Source organism: Schistocerca cancellata, chromosome 4, assembly GCF_023864275.1.
Source record: "Schistocerca cancellata isolate TAMUIC-IGC-003103 chromosome 4, iqSchCanc2.1, whole genome shotgun sequence".
NCBI lineage: Eukaryota > Metazoa > Arthropoda > Insecta > Orthoptera > Acrididae > Schistocerca > Schistocerca cancellata.
Genome location: NC_064629.1, coordinates 473,670,499 through 473,683,452, shown reverse-complemented (window position 1 = coordinate 473,683,452; position 12,954 = coordinate 473,670,499).

Here is a 12,954-nt window from a genome sequence, read left to right as displayed (position 1 = left end):
ATACTTCCCAGCTTGTGAATTTGGCCTTTTTGTTCTCATACCATTGCTTGACAGTGCCCTCCAAGTAGAAAAATACGTTAGCTGAACACACGGTGCCATCCCATTTGTTAAATTTGGCTATACGCTCTTATATCTTCAGCCTCTTGTTTGGATCTTGGACATCGTCACCAGAGAACCCGGAAGGATGTCTCATGTGGTGGCTGTCATCGTAACGTCCTCTTCTTCTTCTGTCTCCGATAGATTGCGGTCTGTTGAATATGGCTCGAAATCGGGTTTCTCGCCACGTAAACGGCGGCTCTGTCGTGGCCTCATGGGAGCCACTGTGTCGTCGATATTGTGCGCTATCACAACTTTCAATACCCAGCGTCTCCATCAGCATAATGTCACGTTGAAGAAGGTGTAATTAGATGAATGATGAACACTAACTTCATTTAACGGAGGTTTATTCAGCACTTGCACATACAAGAGCGCGGAGCGAACTGCCCCCGGCCAGAACCCATACGGTATATATACAGTTAGAGAACATTCCAGTACAATGATTCTTGACATTTGCGGATACTTTTACAATGTACTCGAACCGAATATAGAAATTAAAGTCTTACAGTTCAGGTGAGTTTTGAACTCACGACCCTCCATGCGACAGTAGTATCATAACCACAACACCACGGTGACTGTGCTTCTCAGCTTCTTCTGCGACAATATCAACGTAAAAATCTATGTGTATTTGTACGTTAAAAGAAAAGAGGAACGTATGTATTTATTTATGTATATGGAGAACACATGCAAGCTATATAAGGAAAAAGTTTAAAATTAGTGTTTAAGATTTAAGGGCAAATCTTCCCCGATAAGGAAGGTGTAATGACTGAATCATGAAATGTTCCCAGAAAAGAAAAACAAATGATCGAGGTATTAACACGACAGGCGTCCAATAAGTAATGCAACAGAAAGCAGATTGGCTTTATTCAGGATCCCAGTACACCATATAATTCCCCACTCTTTTAGCTACAAAACCCTATTTTTCAACGTTATCGCCGTTCAGTGCGACGGCCTTACAACACCTTCCTGGGAGGGCCTATACCACTGTACTGGACGACGTCGGAGCCAAAGTCTTGCTTATCAATAACCTCCACATCGTCCAGGTACTGCTTCCCGCGGAGTGTATCCTTCATTGGGCCAAACAGACGGAAAACAGTTCGTGCAAGATGTAGATTGTAGGATGGATGACGAAGAACAGTCGAAGTGAGTTCCTCTCGGGTGCGCAGACTTGTGTGCGGCCTTGCATTATCATGGCGAAGGAGAAGGTTGGTTGGTTGGTTGGTTTGGGGAAGGAGACCAGACAGCGTGGTCATCGGTCTCATCGGATTAGGGAAGGATGGGGAAGGAAGTCGGCCGTGCCCTTTCAGAGGAACCATCCCGGCATTTGCCTGGAGTGATTTAGGGAAATCACGGAAAACCTAAATCAGGATGGCCGGACGCGGGATTGAACCGTCGTCCTCCCGAATGCGAGTCCAGTGTCTAACCACTGCGCCACCCCGCTCGGTGAAGGAGAAGTTCATTTGCATTTTCGTGCCGGCTGGAGTGGCCGTGCGGTTCTAGGCGCTACAATCTGGAACCGAGCGCCCGCTATGGTCGCAGGTTCGAATCCTGCCTCGGGAATGGATGTGTGTTTAATTAGTTCTAAATTCTAGGCGACTGATGACTTCAGAAGTTAAGTCGCATAGTGCTCAGAGCCATTTGAACAATTTTTTTTTTTTTTTTGCATTTTCGTGGCGACCAACACACTGACGTCGTTTATTCAATTTCCCTGGGGTATCACAACAAACTTCAGAGTTGATCGTTTCGTCATAAGAAAGGTCATCAAACAGACTAAGCCTTTCAGGGTCCCAGAATGCCGTCGCCATGACCTTACCACCTGACGGTGCGGGTTTGAACTTTTTCTTCAGATTAGAGGCGGTATGGTGCCACTCCATGGATTGTCGTTTTTTCCCGGTTCGAAGTGACGAACGTCACGATCAGCCTACCCCCTAAGTGCTCAAGTAGATCCGTACAGATGGTCCGTCGTTGCTCTTTGTGGTCTTCTGTTAGGCGGCGAGGAACCTAGCAGGCAACACACCTTTGAGTACCCCAACTGGTGGACCAGTGGTTCAGTACTATGAACAGAAACGTCCAGTTGTGCGGCGATGTGTTTGATCGTGATTCGTCGATTACTTCGAATGAGAGTGTCCGACGTTCCAACATTACAGGAGTCACAGCTCTATGTGGGCGGCCGGCAGGCGGGAGATCGGACAGATTTTGAACGACCTAGTTGCGGTGATAACAGACGCCTCGCCCAACGACTCGCCTGCGACGCCTTCGTTGACATTCTTTAAGCGCTTATAAATATCTGCGGTGCTTTGGTTTGTTGCCAAAAGAAACTAAATGATAGCTCTCTTCTTCGAACGCACATCCGTTATTGCCGCCACTTTGAAGCGTACCTACTGGAACTTCAGGAAACTGTAGGGGCTGAAGCGGGAATATGTCACGATGTCCCACAACAAATTCTGCATTTTTGCAGCCGAAATTGGCCGAGAAAAAAGTCTGTATTATTTATTGAACGCCCCTTGTATTAGCTGTAAACCTTGTAACTAAGGTAGAGGTGCACAGTGAAAACCGCTTTCGTCAGTCCTTTAATAGGTAATAAGCATTAAGAAACCGCTGATTTCACTCTCACTGATTGTGAATTGGAGGTAAAAAACGACGTAGTCGCGTTCAGTCTGTAAGCAAATAGTTTGAAAGGCCTTACATAGTGTTTCTTTAACGCCAAGCAAGGCGGAGTTTGATATCCAGCGAATAGAGAAGATCCAGCGACTGCGGCGTCAAATCAACGAGCCTACAGCAGATACTTTGTGAGTGAGCATTAAACTCTTTTAATCTTTTCCACTAAAAAGGACTTACAAAAGCTTGCCTATACATACCTCTGGACTACGATTATCAGTTTCTGTCGTACATTTCTCTACATGTACCTGTGTCTGTATCTCACTTGCATTGTGACGAGTACTTGAATGTAAGGGTTCGATTAGAGCAATAGAATCTGGCACTTCCTTGGTTCGTGGTCTGCAGTACAAGGTCTTACTGTGTATACCCGAATCTCAATAAAGTTATAGATCGGACTGGTCATTTGTTGTGGTAATTGACTAAGTGTCATCTATGTTTAACCCTTACAGAAGTTATAAATTAGTTTATTTTATTTATATATTCGTATGGGTTACATGGTCATTTACGGCCTATAATCATCATCATCAGATTCGGGCGTCCCCAGGGCGACAGTGGTTAACTGGCTAATCCTCCCAATCGGTGCTTCAACACAGCAAACGTGGGCACTAAAAACTATTGTCTTTGCTCTTCTGCGTGTTCATTGCAAATACACGAAGAAGCAATAAAAAGCAGACTAGTAAGCCAACCCAGAAACTCATTTCCCCTACCTCCATAACCTAACATCCAAGTCTTTCTGTACTGTCTACAACCACACAGACCTGAATGATTTCAGCTTGACCCTGTCACCGTTTCAGTCCTGTACGCAACCGCTCGCGTATTAAGAAACGGATGACCAAAAATCCCGCTTAACCTCTGATTTGAGCGTGAGCTACTGAGTGAGTATTTCGCGACCTACGTCGGGTGGCGACAACCTTAAAGCGCCTGTCAGAGCATCTTTTAACTAGAAATGACAGTTTTTTACATGTGGAGATTTCAACGAACTTTCACATCAATTCCTGACTCCACACAGTGTCACAAGCTGCGTAAAGTCCACAAAAACTGCCACTGTTATGAGATCTCGTTGAAATCCAAATCCTACTTGAGTAATCAGTGTTAAGACCTGATCGCAGTAGATCCTGTGTTTCCTAAGGTGACCTTGTTCGAGAGGATGATTTCATCATTGGCCTCTTGAATGCGATCTAGTATAAGATTTTCTATTAGCCTATAGGACATGCTGAGTAGCGATACAGGTCGATAGTGATAAGCATCGGTTCCGCCTTTGTCAGGTTTGAGGATGGCAATTATCTTAACCTGTTCGAAAAGCTTTGGTAATTTTCCAGTACTCAGTATCTCCTTGAAAAATTCAATGAGGCACAGCTTTAAGAAACTCTGGATATACGTCATCAAAACCAATACCTTAATTTATCTGTAGTGTCTTCAAGGCTATTTCAGGTTCCTCAATGTAAAACTCAAATAAGGAGTCTGGATATGACTTTAGAAGGGACTTCTTTATGTAGAAATCATATTTCACAGTTCGTGTGTGTGCCTTGTCTATTTTACATTTAGAATTATTCATTAGTCTGGCTGCAACAGAATTGGCATTCATGTGTGTGACTGTGCTTGACAACCTTGGATCTGTACCAGATTTTCTAGTAAGGTTCCAAGCTTTCCGACTGAAATGTGTAAATTTGAGTGCTGCAGTTGTTTTATGTCATTTTCCTCTACTGTTCTTATTGAGAGGTATCAAGAGGACATCAGCTGTTGTGTCCGTGTGAGATTCTTGATATTTACTTTATAACTTATCGCATTCTTGACACCATCTAGAATCCATGTAGAATATGTTTCCTGACATTAATTTTAATTGCATCCACAAATCATTCTTAATTGGATGGAACTGGGGGATCCAGTGAGCGGTATTATCAAGAGCCTTGTGAAACAGTTTCCAGTTTGCAAGTTGAATATTCCAGCGAGGTTGAGGAACGGACATAACTGATAGGATTTCAGTTCCACAATGAATTATGACTGACCTATGCTGGCTTTGAGGGGAAGTCTTAGTGACCTTTTGTTGTGTCATGTTATCTCCAGAGTTATATATGATGCCCAAATCAAGAGAATAATCCTCTAGCCATCAACTGTATCGAAACATTCCTGAATCCTTAGCGTTATACACAAGCCGAAGACTTCATTTAAAATAGCTCCATTGCTGTCTTCTTCCTGATACCCCCAGACATGACTATGGCTGTTGAAAAAGCCAACATACACAACTAGGTGATTGAAGGGCCTTATAGATGGATTTGGCTAGCTGACTTACAGAGGTTTGTAAATATTTACTGTAGTGATGCCAGCAATCTCTACAGCCAAACAAAGACATCCGCTGTTCTGTCTTGATACGTTACTTTGTAGTTAGCGTGATGGGATCTGACATATGTTTCAATGTCGTGTTGTTCATAATTTATGGCCTCAACCAGAACATCCATATATACTTCGTCTTGTGAGAAGGTCTGTGTCAACCTTCGTGTGGGCCCAGAAGCAATCGATTCAGTGTTCAAGTGACATATCCGTATGTTGATACAAATGGGTCACCTCCTAGGAAGAGTTCGTCAAAATTGGTGAAGATATTCCGTAGGTCGTCTGGCACCAGGTTTTTACCCGGGCTGTTGTACGCTGCGATGAAAGTGATGTTGCTTGCCACCGATCTAACCGTTATTGCTGTTGCCTCCAGATGTTGGAGGTGTGGTACTGTTTCATGATGGTGGCTCAGTTCCCTTTTAAGCAGAACTGCTGTCCCTCCACCTCGTTGGCCTTGTCTATCCGTTCTATAGACGTACATGTTACGAAATCTGAGCTCAGTTATTGGACGAAGGTGCGTCTCCGATACAAGTGCGATATCGATTTTGTGACGCTGTAAAAATTCATTGAATTCTGTTTTCTTGTGCTTCAGTCCGTTGGCGTTCCATATACAGATTTTCAGGTCTCTCTTGGTCCCAGGGCGATCCATAATAAGGTGTTCCAATGGCCTTTAGTACACTTTCGATTGAAGAAAGTATCCCACTAGTTGTTGCTGCGCGACGGTGAGAAGCCTGGCGACATCAGAGAGCGCTGGAGCTATGGATTCGATCAAATGTGCTGGTGAGACGTAGGTTTCCGGTTCCGGTCGTCGTGGTGATGCTGCGTGGGCTGGCTGGCGGTGCTGTCGAGGTGGGCGTGCTTCAGGAGGAGGCTGTGTTACTGGCTGCCGCGTCGCCGCCGGCTGTTCTTGTGATGTTTGCTGACGGCGTGGAGTTGGGTGTGTCGTCAGGTTGGAGTTCCGTATTACAAGAGTCCTCCATTGAGAGGGCTGCGGCGAAGACCGTTGTCTATATTTCCTGAGAAGTTCCTGGTACTTCTGGCAGCCACACACCGTCAGGTGGCTTGCGGAATATGGATGTAGATGTAGATGCGGCAGGATGGTCCTTTTCACAGTTCGCACATTTCGGTGGAGCCCCTCTGGGATGAGTACATGCCGAAGATCTGTGTTGCCCTCCACATCGAACGCAGCGAACAGGCAAGCTGCAATAATTAGCTGTATGTTCGAATCGCTGGCAGTGGCGACACTGAACAGGTCCTTCTTGTCTGTAGTACGTTTCAATAACGACTTTAGTATATAGAAGGTATCTGATGTCAAAAATCTTGTAGTTTTCCTTTTGGGCCGGCAACGTGACACGGTAAGCAACTTGTGGTCGTAATTCCTTGGTGTTGTCTCGATTTTTAAACTGGTGGACATTGATGACCCTTCTCTAGCATTGCATCTTTCAGTTCTTCTTCCGTAACTTCGGCAGGTAGACGTTTTACAGCCACTTTGAGGTCTTTGTCCTCTGCGGCCTGATGTATAAAAAAGTGGATGTCTTTCGACACAAAGAAATTGATGGCCTGTCGTTGATCTTCATAAGAGTCAAAGTGATATTTGATCCTGTCTCGTTGGTAGATGGCCTTAAGACTGCCGTCAATATTCGCCCTCAGCGCCTTGTTGAGTTCCATGTAGTTCTCGGTATGGTAAATAGTAACGGGCGGGACTTTGCGTAGTGAGCTCCTCTTTATCTGCTTCTAGATTGACATCACTCATCTGGTCCATACATTCTGGAACATCCGTAGTACCTTCCGTCGCAATAGCCGCATAACGGTTGGATGTTTCCAGTTCTTCTGGACGTTGTCGCTTCCGAGAGTTGTTCTGCTTAAGAGAAGCGTTGTGTCGTTTTATTTGGCGAACTAGGGTAAAATCGCCCTTTTCGTCGGTGGGCTGCATGGTCCAAACTTCTTCAGAGGAGACTCCCTCCATTTCGTCGTCGTCTTCTGGTGTAGGAAATTGTTCCAGGACGTCTACTTGTTCGTCAGGCTGTGGAGTAGGAACTGTACTAGTGCGGTTGTCGTATACTTCCTGACTTTGCAGGATCATGTGTTTTATTTCACGTCTTAGTTCCGCCGGGACGGCCGGCGGGGCAGGCCCCATCGACCGGCCAGCGGCCCCGGCGCAACCGAGTCGGCTGACTCTGACGCGCGCGCTCGCTCTGTTGTCCGGCATCGAGCGCTCAACTGAAGTGGACCTACACCAATCGGTCGCGGCGGTGCCGGCGCTTGACTTTACGCTGTAATAAGTAATATGACAATGCACAAGAGTTTTTGTTACATTTAAAAATTATAACAACGAAATGTGAAAAATTAAGTGTTTTAGCTAAATTATTTAAAATATTTATTTACATAAAATACTACAAAAATATGTATTTTTAAGTGCAATAGAATTTCGTATACTCTAAGTGTGGTGTTTCGGGAATTTCGGTCTTAGTTACAGTTTTTTTATCCATAAACAAAAGAATTATTTACATAAAAATCCGTTCCATACTCAGTGTTAAACATCTTTTATGAATTCATTAAACTGCGACAAGTGGGACATGGATGTGCAGAATACGACAGACACATAGCTTTAAAATTACCTAATCTTTCATTAGAAAAGAGACTGCATACAGTACAAGCATCTGAACTCTATGAGTCGTAAAGAGACCAGCAGCCAGAAACAATACAGGTGGGTAGATCACGGAGAGCATAATATGATGTATCAAAAGTTAATCACAACAACAGTCTTACTGCTGCCGAGACTAACGAGGAGAGCAGGGCAAGTGCCGTTACCCGATTTTGCAGGAACTTCACTCATTGAAAGAGGGGTCAAAATATGCGAGCACGTGTCTTGGCTTATCAGTAGATACCGTTAATTTCTGAGAAAACTACAGTCAAAATTTTCGAGGTAATTTATATAGTTTCTAGCGGTTCAAATGGCTCTGAGCACTATGGGACTTAACATCTGAGGTCATCAGCCCCCTAGAAGTTAGAACTACTTAAACCTAACTAACCTAAGACATCACACACATCCATGCCCGGGGCAGGATTCGAACCTGCGACCGTAGCAGTAACGCGGTTTCGGACTGAAGCGCTAGAACCGCTCGGCCACGCGGCCGGCTAGTTTCTAGCGCGTGAGAAGTTTAACCAAAGCTGTGACACAGTGTATAGCGTCGCGGCTTCACACTTTTGTGTTCGGTGTTCGAAACCCGGTCATTGGTTTTATTTTTGTTTTATCCGCTCATTTACGATGAAGAGTGCTACACGAATATTTTCCAGTGCATGTTGAAACAACATTGCCCTTATTTGTCTACTAATTGTTTGTGTGGTGAATCAATTAAAAAAACAATAAATGAATGAAAAAATTATTTGAAATTGTTTTCGGTGAAATTTCTGCTGTATGTCTTGATTCATAATCAACTGCTAGCGTCAGCTTTCAGAAAAGTGATCCATTGTGCTTGGTTTTCTGAAAAATTACTGCCAACACGTGAAATATTCAGTAATATTAACGATGTTTCTTTCCCAAGTGAGATTCATACGAAGTGGCAATGTCACTGTGGCAATATTTCCTACGATCGATATCATCCAAGGAAATGCAACAAATCTTTCTCAAGCGTAAGCATAGGAATAAAATGTAAGAATTAATATGAGAATTGATATAAGAATGAAATATATGAATATAAGAATTTGAAGAGACTAACCCCTCAAAATACTGTAAACACAGTATATTGTATAATAAACGTGTGGCAGTTATTGTGAAACGCAGTTGCCGGCCGATGTGGCCGAGCGGTTCTAGGCGCTACAGTCTGGAATCGCGCGACTGCTACGGTCGCAGGTTCGAATCCTGCCTCGGGCATGGATGTGTGTGATGTCCTTAGGTTAGTGAGGTTTAAGTTGTTCTAAGTTCTAGGGGACTGATGACCTCAGCAGTTAAGTCCCATAGTGCTCAGAGCAATTTGAACCATTGGATTTGAAACGCAGTTGTAAGTTTACAATTAATATAAAGCCATTGTATCTCCTAATTCGATAAGCAACGTTCGTGCTGTAATCTATGGACATGGTTAGATAAACAAAAACAATATAAAAATTGAAAACAATAATCAGGTTTCGAACACAGGTCGCAAAATTGTGACGCCACGAAGCCACCCACTGTGCCACAGTTTCGGCTGAACTTATCGCGTGCTAGAAGATATATAAATCACGGCGGAAACTTTAACCACCGTTTTCTCAGAAACGGTTGAGTATCTACGGATAATCTGAGACAAGGGTTCGCTTATTTTGACCCTTCTTCCACTGGGCAAAGTTTCTGGAAAATCGAGTGATGGCACTTGCTATGTTCTCCTCGTATGTACAAACCAAAATTAGCGCAGCCGCCACAGCGTCAAACAGCAACACCGCTGCCAAACAGGACACGCCGAAGGCAGCCAGCGATACCTTCTCTCCGTGCGGGACATGCAGTTTCTTCCTACATGCAACGTTTCGTTTCGCACAACATACATAAACGCCGTAACCGGCAAGTAATCTACCAGTGTTTTAGCATTAAAAGCCGTTTAGCAGTTGTTTGAAGCAGCAAGCCGGCGCAGTCACACTCACAAGGAACCACTTGAGTGCGAGGTCGTAAAAGGCCAATGATGTTTACGGCATTCGATGCCCCACATATTGTCAACCATGAAACCACAATATTGGCTGCTAGTGGCAACAGGGGGCGGAACTGGAGGTATCCAGTGGTGATCACAGCATAAGGCTGCGGATCGTATTTGAACTGCTCAGTCGACGAGTCTCTCACAACAGAGCCACAGTGCTAGTGGTGTTGGTACAAAGCAGAGCAATGGCAACAATAAACAAAGCAAACCTTGCATTCCCTCTATAACAACTGTTACCGAAGTTAACATTTCGTCAGAAAGGAAGCCAAGGAACTTCATAGAGTGAGAAAGAAGTGGCAGATGAAATATTAACGTTTAAGCAAGATGTGTCACTGGAATATATCGTGTCGTATACGCTCGACTGTGCAAACAATGTACTTGAGGAGTAGAATGATGGCGATATGTGCTTCGCAAGTGAAAGTGATGGTGAAACAGGTGTAGAGCTATTTAGTCCATCATTCGTATCGGATAGGGAGTTGCAAATCCCGTCTCCAGTGAAACGTAATAGAAAACAATCTTTGTCCAAGGAGCGGGTACTAAACGCAGTTACGTACATGGAAGATCATCCGCAGCATAATAATGAAAAAAATCAATTATGAACAGATTTCGAATATGTCCGCAGCAATATGGCCGTGTAGTACATAAGAAAAACAACGGATATTCAAGGAAGGACAAGGCGCACTTGTCAAAAAAACAGGTGTTTGCGCTTTTCAAAAAATGGCTCTGAGCAGTATCGATCTTAACAGCTGAGGTCATCATTCCCCTATAACTTAGAACTACTTAAACCTAACTAACCTAGGACATCACACACATTCATGCCCGAGGCAGGATTCGAACCTGCGACCGTCACAGGATGAGCATGACAGTGACCTACTACATTATGCACATCAAACCGCGTGCAACATATATTACAGTGATTTTAAGGGAAGCAGTGGATGGTTGCGTAACTTCAAACAGTGCTACAGAACTGGAAGACGTACGATAACGAAATCTGAAACAAAACATCAACTTAACGATGCACAGAAAACTGCGGAATCGGCCCGAAAAATGTGTAGATGAGATAGATAAACTTATCCCATCGTTCAGTAAGGAATTTGTTTCCAACTCTGATCAATCTGGATTTGAAGAGGAAATGCATATGAAAGGAACCCTGGAAATTGGGGATTCCAAGAGAGTTGTATCAAGATCAAGTAACATCGGTGCCTTAGCACAAGGCCAGCCACTGCGTGCCAAACTTCATGCGTACAGCATATGCGGGTCAAGTCTCTGTCACTCTGATTTGCTTGGTCATCCTAGGAAGTACCAGCACTGCGGTCGGCACTTTTCGGTCGACACAACTCTCTCAGTTCAGCAGCAGCGTGTGTCAGCGCTGTTTACTCTTCGCTAGTTTTTCGTGCTACGAAGGACGTTCTCGGGTCCAATGGCATTCTACCGTTCTATCATCACAATCCTTTAAAATGAATGCGAATTACAGAATAGAGGGACGAGAATCCTCAGTTTGCATAAGTGACGGGTACTGCATATTTGCTATCAAACGACATTACAATACGATACAAAAATAATTTAAAGATTTAGTTGACAATGAAAGAGCAAAAAATTACAACGATCGACAGACGGGATTCATTGCTCTGTATACCGAGAAGCACTTTGCGCTAAATTTGCAGTCGTGTAGCACGTGAAGAAGTTGTTGGTACGAATAGGAAAACTTCTGAAACCGCACGGATTATTCCACTATCAGATGCCACAGTTTTCACTGGAACTGAACTAAGAGTATCAGGGCTTCATATTTAGTGCAAAGTACGTCGGTTAAGTCAAGGGGAATACCTAGAACGATTTTTCGATTTAAAACTCGTTATTGTTGAGTTTATGAAGGAAAAAAGAGTGCAGGAACGAAAATAAAAACATTCAGAATGGATTGCAGACTTCGGAATTTAATTGGAATTGACTGTACACTACCGGCAGCAAGACATTGTAAGGTAACTTCTTCCTGCTTTGATGAGGATGCATTTAAAAAGAAAATCGCGTTGTAGAAAGAAAACATTCTGACAAAGACAGTCCAGTTCCCTGATGCCACTGACGTTAAATAAAACGCGAGGTTTGAGGAATTCATGGTGACCTTGAAAGAAATACAAGGACAGTTTTATAAAGATTTTGAGAGCGTTTGTCGTTTTAGTTAAAAGCACCCCTGTGCATATGCAGATGCAACTGATGCCTCCAAGGTAATTCCAGTTTACATGACAAATCGTTTTACGTTAAAACTGTCCAGGGCATCTACTTTGTGTTCCACAGGTAGAGTCTCAAAAACTCCATAATAAGGTTGTTAAAGAGCTACAACCTTTCGATCGACATATTTGTGTGAAAAACCTGTTTTTTATTATGAAACTAAATAAGTCACGATTACGTGGCACCTTAAGTGCGAAAATCTGTGAAATTGTCTGTGTCTGTATGCCAACGGTTCTTACCAGATACAAATTAGATCTTCAGCGGGCCAAAAATAATTAAATAATACTAAAAATTTCTTTTGTTTGTGATCTATGGTGTTAAGAAATGTGAAATACAAAACCAAGTCCTATGCAGTGCGACTGCACTTCCATTCAAATGAGGCGCGTTTGAAGTTTTTCCCTCTTCCGCCTCTTCATGATCAGACAGTGGGGCGTGGCGGTGGAGGAAATGTGAAACTAGGCTGAACTCTTTGGCATTAATTCCCCGGGCCTGTCCCACAAGCCGAAATCTTGGCCATCCCTGCCGTACCGTATTCGTATACAACTGTGCCGACGTACAATCTGGATGGTAAATTGGCTGGAAAGTTATTTATTGTGCTGGGAGAAGTTGGAGGTGCTCTGCCCCTACGATTCTTTCTCTTGTGCATGATCTTGCAAGGGCGATAGGGAGTATTTATGTCACAGCAGGCAAGAGTGGGAAAATAAGCGTAAGAGAAAGACAAATATGGTATGAGCACTGTTTTTGGCCAATAGCTAGTCAAAATAATTTGCTTTTTGTTGATTCCTGATCTAAGTATGAAAATCATACTCTTTTAGAGCAAACTATCTCTCCTTAAAACTGTGTGATACTGCAGATCGTATCACCTGGAACCAATGAATAAATTCAGCTTCTAGTTGTTTGCTTATTCTGTGCCTATGAAACATTGTCACACTATCTGCAGTTATATCTTAAAGGATAGCCAGTTTCATGATAAGTGCCATGACAGAAT